Consider the following 14,258-nt stretch of genomic DNA (forward strand, 5'->3'; position numbering starts at 1 on the left):
AGAGAGAGAGCTGATGGTGGACTGCTGGAGAAGGGCACCTCCAGCCTGCAGCCCACTGGGTTCACACTCTGATATCCACGGGACCACAAGAACAACAACATCCCTCACACACTCCACAACACACTACCATCTGTGTAATATCTTCCACACCACAAAACTTCTCCATACGGTGCCCTGCCCCATACCATACCACATCACACGAAACCTTACCACACCATACCACAGAGCACTATACCACTAATTGTTAATTACCCCCTGGGGGTAAGCGGGTTTCAAGAATACTCCCCCAGTATCCCTGCTTGTTGTACGAGGTGACTAAAAGGGTTGGTGGTGGGTTAGTACCCCACCCCGTAAAAAGAACTAACTAAAAAAGCGAATAAAGCGCCTCGGACCCGGACAGACCATACATTGACGACTAAGGAATGGACAAAGGACATTCTTAGGGTGGGAGCATGGACTGTGAGAGAAGTGAATGATGAAGTGAAAGAGAGAGAGATTGTTCAGGTGCTTGAGGATGAAAGAGTGGATATATGTGGATTGACTGAAACTAAATGGAAAAAGGTGAAAGGGTGAGAGAATGGGAATATAGTTTAGGTATATGTGCGGGAGTCAATGAGAATGAGAGGGCAAGAGAGGGAGTATGTCTGATGATAAGCAAGAAGTGGAAGGAGAATATAAGAAAGTATGGAACAGTGGGTGCAAGGATTGTATGGGTGAGGATGAAAGTAGGTATACAAGCGTGGGCGATTGTATGTGTGTATGCCCTGACAGAGGACCGAGTGGCAAGAGTGAAAGATAAGTTTTGGGCGAGAGTAGAAGCATGTATGGACAAGTTTGAGAGGAGCGAGAGAGTGCTTTTGATTGGAGACATGAATGGCAAAGTTGGGAATGTACGAGTGGATGGAGTGGTTGGTCAGTGGGGTGTGCCAGCTGAAGTAGATGGGAATGGTAGTGCTTTGGTGGACATCTGTGCTTGTAAGGGGTTGCCAGTAGCCAACACCTACTTTCGTCATAAGATGATCCACCGGTATACATGAAGAGTAATGAGGAGGATGGATGATGAACTTGTTGAATGAAAGGCAATGATAGACTACGTGTGTGTGGATGAGCGAATGAGAAGACAAGTGTTGGATGCAAGAGTGTGGAGAGGGTGGGGGAATGGAGTCTCGGACCATCACTTAGTGATGACCAAGGTAAAGCTGCAAAGAAAATAGTTGAGGAGACGAAGGGGAAGACAGAAGGAAACATCTCCTGTGAGAAGAGTGGAAAAATTGCAAAATAGTGAGAAAATGACAGAGTATAAGAGCATAGTGGAAGAAAGATTGGGAAGATATGAGCTAGAGCAGATGGAAGGGATGGAAGAAGTATGTAAGATATTCACGGAAGAGATAGGCGCAGCGTGTGAGGTGATTTGTGGAGTGAAGAGGAGATGCAAGGGTGTGCAAGGGACAGCATGGTGGAATGATGAGATGAAACGAGCTGTGGAACAAAAGAAGAAGGCATATAGTGAATGGTTAGCAAGTAGAGGAAGGGGAGAAGATGAGAGAGAGAAGAGAGAGGTATATGTGAGCTGGAGAAGGGAGGTTAAGAGACTGGTGAAGGAGTGTAAGAAGAAAGTGGATGAAGAGTTTGGGAGGAATCTGAGTGTGAAATGGAGGGAGAGTAAGAAATTGTTTTGGAAGGAGGTAAAGAAAGTAAGGCAGTGTGATTGGGGAAATAGTAGGGGAGTGAAAGATAGGAATAATAGATTGTTGGTGGAGAAGAGAGAGAAATTGAGGAGATGAAAGGAGCACTTTGAGGATTTGTTGAATGTAGAGAGTGAGAGCAGTGCATGTATAAGTGGTTGGGGAATGGCTGGGAGAAGAAGAGATGAGAGGAGGGAGGAAGAGATCAGTAGGGCGGAAGTGGTGGAAGTGATGAAGAAGAATAAGTTGGGAAAGGCCCCAGGAATTGATGGAGTGTGTGATGAAATGCTTAGGTATGGGGGTGAGATTGTTGTGGAGTGGATATGAAAGTTGTGTAGATTGGCTTGGGAAGAGGGAAGGGTTCCAGAGGACCGGAAATCAGGTATAACTGTTCCTTTATACAAAGGAAAAGGGGAGAGAGAAGTATGTGGTAACCATAGGGGTATTTGCCTTCTTAGTCTGACTGGTAAAATATATGGTGGAATACTCATTGATAGGGTTAGGCATATGACAGAGGAGCTAGCTGGAGAAGAACAAGGGGGATTTAGGAAGGGAAAAGGGTGTGTAGATCAGATAATTGTTCTAAGATGTTTAGTGGAGAAGTATCTAGAGAAGGGAAGGAAAGTGTATGCTGCCTGCATGGACTTGGAGAAAGCTTATGACAGAATAGATAGGCAAGGTATATGGAAGGTATTAAGAATATATGGAGTGGAGGGGAAATTGTTGAGTGCTGTGAAGAGTATGTATGAGGGAGCTAGGGCTACGGTGCGAGTGGATGGTGAGCTGAGTGAGTTCTTTGATCTCAATGTGGGACTGAAACAGGGTTGTGTGATGTCTCCATGGCTCTTTAATATATACATGGATGGGGTTGTAAAGGAGGTGCAAGGTAGGGCAGTGGATGTGAGGGTGGCTCTAATGAATAAGGGTGAGATTTGGAAGATTCGGTGCTGCTGTTTGCTGATTTCTTTTTTATTTTTTCTTTTTTATGCGAGGAAGAAGGAACCAAAGGCCATGAGCCCGCAGTAACAGTTCCCTCCAAGAGAAAAACAAAATACAATAGAGAGCCAAATTCAAGATCCGATCATTTTGAGATGCCTGGACACACTGCGTTTGAAAGACTGGAGATCATAGGCAGCAGGAAATACAGACAGAGGGAGACAGTTCCAGAGCTGACCTGTTGCATAAATGAAAGACTGGGAGTAACGGTTAACTCTTGCATTAGAGAGTTGGACAGAAAAAGGATGAGAGTTTGCTGCCAGACGGGTGCTACGCGCCCGTCGTAGAGGTGGAGGAATGCAAGCAGACAGTTCAGAGGAGCAGTGACCATTAAAGTAGCGATAGAAAAGAGATAAAGATGCAACAGTGCGGCGAAGAGACAGAGGTTGAAGGGAGTCAGTAAGAGGAGGAGAGTTAATGAGACGAAAAGCCTTTGACTCCACCCTATTGAGAAGAGCTGTATGTGGGGAGCCACCCCACACATGAAAGTTGTACTCCACACAGGGGCGGATAAAACCCCTGTATATAGTCAACAATTGCACAGGGGTAAAGAAAGAGCGGAGTCGGCTTAGCACACCCAATCTCTTGGAAGCAGATTTTACAAGAGATGTAATATGATCTTTCCAAGATAAGTCCCGAGTAAATGAAACCCCAAGCATGTTCAAGGATGATGCAGGATTAAGCTGAATATTATTAAACATTAGTGGGTATACCTGTGGAAGATTTTGTCGGGTTGATAGGTGTAAGAACTGAGTCTTAGATGCATTAAAGACAACCATATTATTTTTACCCCAGTCAGAGATACGAGCCAAGTCAGACATTAGGTGTGCCATAGCCTCATCCCTTGTTTGTTGAAGTAACTGTTGAGATGGGCATTGCGGGAACCGAATGGGAAGGTGAAGGGTGGAGTCATCAGCGTATGAGTGGATATGGTTAGATGTACAGCTTAGAAGATCATTGATGAATAAAAGGAAGAGAGTTGGTGATAGGACAGAGCCCTGAGGAACACCACTGTTGATAGATCTAGGAGAAGAACGATGGCCGTCTACAACAGCGGCTATAGAACGACCAGAAAGGAAGCTAGCGATGAAGGCACAGATAGAAGGATAGAAACCGTAGGAGGGCAGTTTGGAAATTAAAGATTTATGCCAGACTCGATCGAAAGCCTTTGAGATGTCAAGTGCAATGGCAAAGCTTTCGCCAAAGTCCCGAAAGGAGGATGACCAGGAGTCTGAAAGGTAGGTGAGAAGATCGCCAGTGGAGCGTCCCTGACGGAACCCATACTGACGATCGGAAAGAAGGTTGTGATAGGAAAGATGCCTTAAAATTTTTCTATTAAGAATTGACTCAAAAACTTTTGAAATACAGGACGTTAAAGCAATTGGACGATAGTTGGAGGGTTGGGAGTGGTCACCCTTCTTTGGGACTGGCTGAATGAGAGCAAACTTCCAGCAAGAAGGAAAGGTACAAGTTGACAGACAAAGGCGAAAGAGTTTGCCTAGGCAGGGTGTAAGCACAGAAGCACAGTTCTTGAGAACAACAGGAGGGACCCCATCAGGCCCATATGCCTTGTTAGTACTGAGGCCAGTGATGGCAGAAAATACATCAACTGAAGAAATTTTAATGTCAGCCATGAGGAAGTCAGAGGGGGGAAGTGATGGAGGAACAGCACCGGAATCGTCTAAGGTAGAATTGGAGGAGAAATTCTGTGCGAAGAGATCTGCTTTATCAGTAGAAGAAATAGCTACAGAACCATCAGAGTAGAAAAGAGGAGGGAAGGATGATGAGGTAAAGTTGTTAGAAAGATTTTTGGCAAGATGCCAGAAGGAGCGGGAAGAATTCGAGTTGGAGAGTTGAGAGCATTTAGTATGGATGAAATTAATTTTAGTAGAGCGAAGAACAGACTTAGCACGATTCCGGGCAGAAACGTAAAGATGATGTGATTCAGGGGTGGGTTGGCTCCGGTACCTTTTGTAGGCCCTCTCCTTGTTGCGGACAGCATTAGAACAAGCGTGATTAAACCAAGGCTTTCTTGCATTAGTCAAAGGATATGAGAAAGGAATGTATGCTTCCATGCCCGAGAGAATAACCTCCGTAATGCGCAAGGCACACTCAGATGGCTCACGGCCATGGAAGCAATAATCATTCCAGGGAAAATCAAAGAAGTACTGCCTGAGGGCCTCCCAGTCTGCGGCTCCAAAATGCCACAGACGACGTTTCCCTGGAGGGTCCACAGGCCGTACCGGAGTGATAGGACAGGTTAAGGTAATAAGGTTGTGATTGGAGGAGCCCAACGGAGAGAAAAGATTAACAGAGTAAGCAGAAGGATTAGTTGTGAGGAAGAGGTCAAGTATGTTGGAGCTCTCTCCAAGGCGGTCAGGGATACGGGTAGGGTGCTGTACAAGCTGCTCTAGGTCATTAAGGATAGAAAAGATGTAGGCTTGTTCACCAGGTGGATCCGTGAAAGGAGAGGAGAGCCAAAGGTGGTGGTGAACATTGAAATCTCCAAGAATGAAGATTTCAGAGAAAGGAGAAATGGATAGAATGTGTTCCATCGTAGAAGTAAGATAGTCGAAGAATTTTTGATAGTCAGTAGAATTAGGGGATAAGTAAACAGCACAGATATATTTAGTCAGAGAATGACAGGAAAGCTGAAGCCAGAGTGTGGAGAATTCAGAAGAATCAAGTTCAGGAACACGAGAGGAAGATAAGTCGTTGCGTATATATACACAACAGCCACCTTTGGCTTTGAAATGAGTATAGAGAAAGTAGGAGGATACAGAAAAGGGTTTGCTGTCAGTTGCCTCAGACAGCTGAGTCTCCGTTAGAAAAAGAAGGTGAGGTTTAGAGGAGGAGAGGTGGTGCTCAACAGAGCGAAAGTTAGAGGAAAGGCCGCGAATGTTGCAGAAATGAAGAAGAAGAGAGTCAGACAGTGGTTCCAGGCACCTTGAGTCGTCATCGGGAGAGGGGCAGATGGTGGGGGCATTTATGGTCCCCCCCCCCTGGGGACTCCGAGGCTTGATATAACGACGCCATTTTAGGTAAATTTTGAATAGGAAGTGTAGTGTGTACTGTGCATGTAGTTTGGTGAAGATAGTTAGAGAAATTTGTACTGGAGAGCATGCTGGCCTACTCTCTGTGTAACTGAGACACTGAAAAAGTTCAGCAAAGGGGGATGGTCAGGAACTAGTCTTGAGGGCTAATGAAACGGGAGCTCCAGCACTCCCTGTCATCAGCTTTCCATCCACCTCGGGAGTACTGCCCTGCTCGACTGGTGCTACAGTCTACTAATAATGATACATTATTGTTGAGTGAAGATGAATGGGAGTTGCAAGGTTTGGTGAATGAATTTGGGACAGTGTGTAGGAGGAGGAAGCTGAAAGTTAATGTAAACAAAAGTAAAGTTACGGTGTTTGAGAGGAATTGAAATCACAGAGTGTACAGTGAGGTTGGATGGTGAGGATATGGAGAATTTGAGTGCATTCAAGTACTTGGGTAGTGTGATGAGTAAGGATGGAACTTTGGGGGATGAAGTGCGTGAAAGGGTACAGCAGGGAAGGAAGGTTGTTGGTTCACTGAAAGCAGTGATGAGAAATAGGGAGGTGAGTATGGAAGTTAAGAAGTCACTGCATGATAGTATTGTGATCCCTACCCTGACGTATGGAAGCAAGGCGTGGACCTTGCAAGAGGGGAACAAGTCAAGAGTGAGAGCAGTGGAAATGAGTTACTTGAGAGGAGCATGTGGAGTGACATGGAGGGACAGGTTGACGAATGAAGAAGTGAAGGAACGTTGTGGGGTGGATGTGGTTGTGGTTGAGAAGATAAGGAGAAATACACTGAGGTGGTTTGGACATGTGGAGAGAATGGAGAGTGAAAGACTGACTAAGAGGGTGTATGTAGGTGAGGTGGAGGGAGGAAGAGGGAGGGGTAGACCGAGGATGAGGTGGAGGGATGGAGTTGAGAGGTATATGAGGGAGGGGGGGTGAGTTGGAGGAAGCGTAGTCAAATGGTGGGTGACAGAGCGACTTGGAGGCGTTTTGTCTGCGGCCACCCTTTGCGGGATTAGGGGGTCGGGCTATAGATAGATAGATAGATAGTTAATTACGATAAACCTACGAGGGAAAGGTGGGGCAATTTCAGGAACGTGGAAAGACTATGAAATCACCATACCCGAAAAAGCATTTACTCAGAAGTGGCATCCAACACCAACTTCTTGAAAACCCTACGCCTTCCAGGATCACATACCTTCTACCACCATATCTTCTGCTACCATACCTTCTACCACCATATCTTCTGCTACCATACCTTCTACTACTATACCTGCAACTACCACCACACCAGCCATCTCCAACACGGCACCTGCCACAATTACCAAATCTGCGGCCATCACCATCACCACCTCGACCACCTCACCTGCCGCCACTAGCACCACCACACGTGCCACCACAACTATGCCACTACCAGCACTGCTACTACACTACCACCACCACACCTTCCTTAACTACCACACCCATCATCACCAACAATAGCACCACGGCACCACCACACCTGCCTCCTGTCTCACCACCACCATACTTGCCACCACCATAATTACTGCACCACCACACCTGCCTCACCACCAATATCACCACCAACAAACCTGTCACCACCACCACCTCCACCACTGCACTACCATAACTGCAACTACCACCATTACACCCGTCACTACCACCACAACTCTTGCCACCACCAGCACAACCACTGCACCGCCACACATCACCACCACCGTCACCACACCACCACCACCAACCACCACCAGTGCCATCATACCACCACTAGACCACCAATGCATCAACACTACACCACTGCCACCATCACACCATTACCATTGCTCTAGCATCGCTCCACCACCACCGGCAGTGCAACCACCAGCACCACCAGCACCACCACACCTGCTACCACCAGTGCCCCTGCCACCACTGCCACGTTTTCCACCAGTACCACTGCTTCACCATTACGCTTGTAAATATCATCACACATGCAGCCACCACCACACCTCCCACCACCACAACCACTTCACCATAAAACCACCTGCCACAACAACCACAATTGCACCAGCAGTACTATTGCAACGACCACCACACCTGTCACCGTCACCACACTTGTCACCTCCAACTCAAATTCTGCACCATCACACCACCACCACAGCACCATCACCAACACACCTGCCACCAGTAATGCACCAGCCACCAACACCACCACCACTGCATCATCACACTTCCAAACACCAACACATGTCACCATCAACACTGCACCACTACACCTTACACCACCACAGACACAGCTTCCACCATCACACACCTGCCATCACTGCTGCAAAAACTCACCACCAACATTGTATCGCATCACCAGCATCATCGCACTCACTGCCACCACAACTACACCACATCCACACCTGTCACCACCACTATATCTGCATGAAAACACTGCAAATCTCTCACCACCATTGCATCACCACCATACCTGCCACCACCACCACCACCACCACCACCACCACTATACCTACCACCACCACCACTGCTATACCCGCCACCACCACAACCACTGCTATACCTGCCACCATAATTACCACCACAACCACCATCACTACTAGGTTTGCCACCACCGCCACCACTACTATACCTGCCACCACCACCTTCACCATCATTAATACCTGCCACTACCACCACCACCACCACCACAACTATACCTGCCACCACCACCACCACAACTATACCTGCCACCACCACCACCACTACTGTACCTGCCACCATCACCACCATCACTACTACACTTGCCACCACAACCACCACCACCACCATAACTACTATATCTTCCCCCACCACGACCACCACCAATACTATACCTGCCACCACCACCACTCCTATACCTTCCACCACAACCACCACCACCACCACTACTATACCTGCCACCACCACCACCACCACTACAACACTTGTCACCACCACCACCACTACTATACTTGTCACCACCACCACCACTACTGTACTTGTCACCACCACCACCACCACCACTACTATACCTGCCGCCACCACCACCACCACCATTATTATACCTTCCACCACCACCACCACCACCACTACTATACCTGCCACCACCACCACCACCATTATTATACCTTCCACCACCACCACCACCACCACCACTCCTATACCTATCACCACCACCATCACCACTACTATGCATGCCACCACCACCATCACCACTACTATACCTTCCACCACCACCACCACTACCTGCCACCACTACCACTACTATACCTGCCACCACCACCATCACCACTACTATACCTGCCACCACCACCAACACTACCTGCCACCAGCACCACCACCAACACTACCTGCCACCAGCACCACCACCAACACTATTATACCTGCCACTACCACCAACACCACTACTATACCTGCCACCACCATTACTATACCTACCACCACCGCCACTACTATACCTGCCACCACCACCAACACCACTACTATACCTGCCACCACCACTACTATACCTACCACCACCACTACTATACCTGCCTCTACCACTACCACTATACCAGTCACCACTAGCACTACAATACCTGCCACCACCACAACCACTACTATACCTGCCACCACCACAACCACTACGATACCTGCCACCACCACACCCACTACTATACCTGCCACCATCACAGCCACTACTATACCTGCCACCACCACAACCACTACTATACCTGCCACCACCACCACAACCACTACTATACCTGCCACCACCACCACAACCACTACTATACCTGCCACCACCACAACCACTACTATACCTGCCATCACCACCACAACCACTACTATACCTGCCATCACCACCACAACCACTACTATACCTGCCATCACCACAACCACTACTATACCTGCCACCACCACAACCACTACTATACCTGCCACCACCACCACAACCACTAGTACTATACCTGCCACCACCACTACTATACCTGCCACCATCACCACCACCACTACTATACCTGCCATCACCACCACCACTACTATACTTACCACCACTATATACCTGCCACCACCACCACTACTATACTTACCACCACTACTATACCTGCCACCACCACCATCATTTCTAAATTTGCCACCACCATCACCACCTCCACCAGTACTAAACTTGTCACCACCACCATTATCACTACCACTATACCTGCTACCACTACCACTACTATACCTGCCACCACTGCCACAACTACTATACCTGCCACCACCACCACCACTACTGTACCTGCCATCACCACCACCATTACTATACCTGCCATCACCACCACCACTACTATACCTGCTACCACCATCAATCTATCTATCTATATACCTAGGCTGCTTCCCCCAAGGAAAGGGAGGTAGCCGAGACAGGACGACACACTCCCCATTTACTCAACCATTCAAACACATTCATTCGCATCTTAGCCCCAAAGAGGAGAACGGACAGATCCTCACCGCACCACACGCACAAGGGTCAACTGCACAATGCAGTCAGTGACATCTGCAGCAGGGCCCGACAGCAGAACTGGTTTACCCCTGCCACATCATAACAGACCCATCCTCTTACCCGCACCTGACCTGACTAGCTGATCAGACCAAATGCAGGAGAATATCCCCTCAGGGCTGCGTCATCACTTATTCATTCACAATTTCTCTCCATTTATTTCTGTCATGCACAGCCACTCTTCCTTGCTCAACAGACATCCCTCTTGCATCCAGCGCTCTCTTCACACTGTCCATCCATCCTATTCGTGGTCTTCCTCTCAGCCTTACACCTCTCACATCAGATCTAGTTATCTTTTTCACCAATTGCTCATTATCCATTCTCTCCATATGCCCAAACCATCGCAACACCCTCTGCTCAACTCTACCAGCCATCTCCCGAACAACTCCAGTTCTCCTTCGCACTTCATCATTTCGCACCCGATCCATACGCGTCACTCCACACATACTCCTCAGACACCTCATTTCCATTACATTCAAACTTTTCCTCTCTGCTACACCCATATTCCATGTTTCAGCCCCATATAACGCAGTCGGTACCACAACACCCTCATACAGCCTTCTCTTTACATCCATTCTAAGCGAACAACATTTAAACACTTTTTTCATTCCTCCCAGCACCTTTCCTACTTCATTTATTCTAAACTTCACTTCTGCATCTATTCTTCCATCCACAGCAACATGTGACCCTAGATATTTAAAACAATCTACCTCCTCAAGCAACTCACCATTCAAAACTATATTCATCCCCCTACCATCTATCAACCTCGTACACTTCATCACTTTACTCTTATTCTCATTTACTTTCAATTTCCTCCTTTCACACACCCTTCCAAACTCCTTTACCAACTGTCTCAATCTCTCCTCTGAATCAGTCACCACTATCAATACCACTACTATACTTGCCACCACCACCACTACTATACTGCCACCACCACCACCACTATACATACCACCACTACCACCACCACTACCGTACCTGTCACAAACCTTACGATTATAGCACCATCATTACCACCTCTCCCACCACACACACACACACACACACACACACACACAAAGGATTACAGTATATATATATATATATATATATATATATATATATATATATATATATATATATATTTCTCTCTCGAGCAAATGGAGTAAGCAAAAATACTTTCATAAGTGACAGAGTATGGATGCTCATACCATAAACAACACCAAAAGTGTGATATTTTGGAGACTATTAACCCATCAATGTCCAGGATTCTTGTGTGTGGGATTTTGTTGGAAGGGTACTTAGTGTACCACCCTCCACCCATTGATTCAAGTCGCAAAGCTCACTGCTCTGTACTCTGTGATTTCCCTCGTCATAAACTTTTGAAAATGCCTGATTCTGTCCGTTTTAAACGTCCATGGGACCAACGGATTAACCTGCCCCATCCTGACCGATTTTCCACCGCTGATTCCTCCCAGTCCAGACCAATTTTGGAAAAAAAATTTTTGGCTCAAACCCCTGCTTTTGGTGAGAAACATCGAAAATTCATAGAGAAAATCGCTCACCTGAGGTTTAAAATGTTGGATACAGGGAGCAGTACTCCTTACCTTATTGGGTTTTTATCAGTCTGGCTCCAAAGAAAAGGAGCTCTATGGGAGGGTAACTATTCCACACCACTCATAAACGGTATTTATTTATTTGGTACAAATTTATATGTAGTTTGAGAGTATATTGGTTTTCACATAGTAATATAGGCAATATAAGCATTGTTTCACTCACCAAACACATCAACATACCTGACCTTTTTTGGTGACATTTCCTGATCATCATTTCTGACTGTTTCTTCCTCTATTGCTATGTAAACCTTGTCCTCCACTTTCTAATTGATTGGGGAATCACTCTGGCCCTGAATTTTGTACCATGGCACAACATGTCTTTACTGGCCAGGTCACTGGTAATAGGTGAATTGCTGAGATAATGGAGTGCGGGGGGGAGGAGGTCATGCGCGGTAAGGCATTGTCCCTGCCTGGCATCTTGTAGAGGAAGGTGTACTGTGTATACGTACCAAAAATCACACGCAAAATTTGAAAATTGCGCAAATTAGGGACCTTGCAATTGCTGCACATTTATATACGTCAACGGGAGTCACAGTGACAAAATGTGTGGACGTGTATATACGTCAACGGGAGTCAGCAAGTTAAAACTACAGTGGATCTACATGCGTTGTTGGAACACATATAAAAAAGTAGCAGGTGTTACTTAAATTACTTTTCTTAAACTTTGCCAAGATAAGCATGAAAACAGCGTTGTTTCTAAGACTATTAAGGCCACTACGAATTAGCACACATCGGTGGAAACTTATGAAAAAGCAGGTATTACTTAAACTATTTTTCTTAAAATTTGCCAACATATCACTGAAAAAGCCAAATAGCACCAAAGTGAGCACCCAAACTAAGTTATCTTTGAAAATATGGAGAGAATGTGTTCCACCCCCTCTCATGTCCCCAGTTTGGAGTAATTCAGAGGCCTTCATGTATTTTCAACGAGAGTTTATTTGAAGAAAACAAACACAGGTCCAATCCATTCTATACCAGCCCCACACCTGCCCCAGCGAGAGCACTGCAGTGGGAGCCAGCATGCTTGCTTTGCAGTTTTTATGAAATCAGCTGATGTGTGCACATTTCGTCATGTAGGCACTCACTAGTAGGACAAACACAGGTCCAACTCGTTCTATACCAGCTCCACAACTGCCCCAGCGAGAGCAGTGCAGTGGGAGCCAGCATGCTTGCTTTACAGTTTACGAAATCAGCTGAAGCATGCACATTTCGTCACATTCGCACTCACTAGTAGATATATATACTGTTAACTTATATACTTACGTACTGTGAGTTCTAGTTTGCAAGTTTGAGATATCAGTGTATGGTTACATAGTATGGGGTTACAAGGTATGGTTACATAGCATGGTTACAATACTCCCCCATTTAATGTAAATGGTGTCTCCTGTCACAGTGTTTCATTATAATACAATGTGTTTATTTATTAATAATTTTTGAGGGGATTAGGTTTAACTAGGTGTCTAACTACTTGGAATGATAATAATTATAAGGTAGAATGGTCCAGTATAAGTAGTATGATTCAAAAGAAAGCCATTATTTACAATACATGGCCATGTGAGTCAAGTGGGCAATCCAGTCATATATAAATGGATGAATAATATGTATATAGTGGATATATATATATATATATATATATATATATATATATATATATATATATATATATATATATATATATATATATTAGAGATAGTATTTCTAGTAATAATACAGATTAGCAGTTTTCATCACTTAATAGTCGAAGTCAATTGTACACAGATATAATATTATAACGGTACATGGAATAGTAATATATCAACAGTGGGGCACACAAAAACTGGATGAAGTCCATTGGATACAGATATGTTCTCACTTTTCTTTTCTTTTCTTTTTTTTTTTTTTTTTTTGTCTTCAATTGTGTCACTTTTGAGTATTGTTTCTCATGTCAGTTTCACGCTATTTATTATTCATTTTGTTTTTCCATTTGTGTTTTGTGTCACTATTTTCTTAAGTTTCTTTGCTCTCTCTCTCTCTCTCTCTCTCTCTCTCTCTCTCTCTCTCTCTCTCTCTTGAATCATCCTTTTCCATTATATCACTGCATTTCATTAATTTTTCAGTGTAGTCAGTGTACCTTTCACCTGGTCGTTTTACTGTCCACATTTGTTATTTTATTTTCCATAGTTGTTATGTGATTCTTTTAGCACGTTTAGCAGTCATATGAGAGGATACTAAGTACAGCCAGCTTTAACGTCCTGTGGTGGCTGTACTATCCTTGTTGCGATGCTGATTTCATGTAGTCTGCATTCCATTTTCCTAACACAACAATGCTCTGCACAAATGGTCAGAATGAATCCAATAAAAGAGATAGCCACTGGGGGAAACACAAAGACTGGATGTACCCATGAACGGCTGAAGGCCAAGGAAAATTGATCCATAACAAAATCACTCTCGTTGA

This window comes from Coenobita brevimanus, chromosome 94, assembly GCF_032717465.1.
Source record: "Coenobita brevimanus isolate Jiangsu-jjx chromosome 94, ASM3271746v2, whole genome shotgun sequence".
Taxonomy (NCBI): Eukaryota; Metazoa; Arthropoda; class Malacostraca; order Decapoda; family Coenobitidae; genus Coenobita; species Coenobita brevimanus.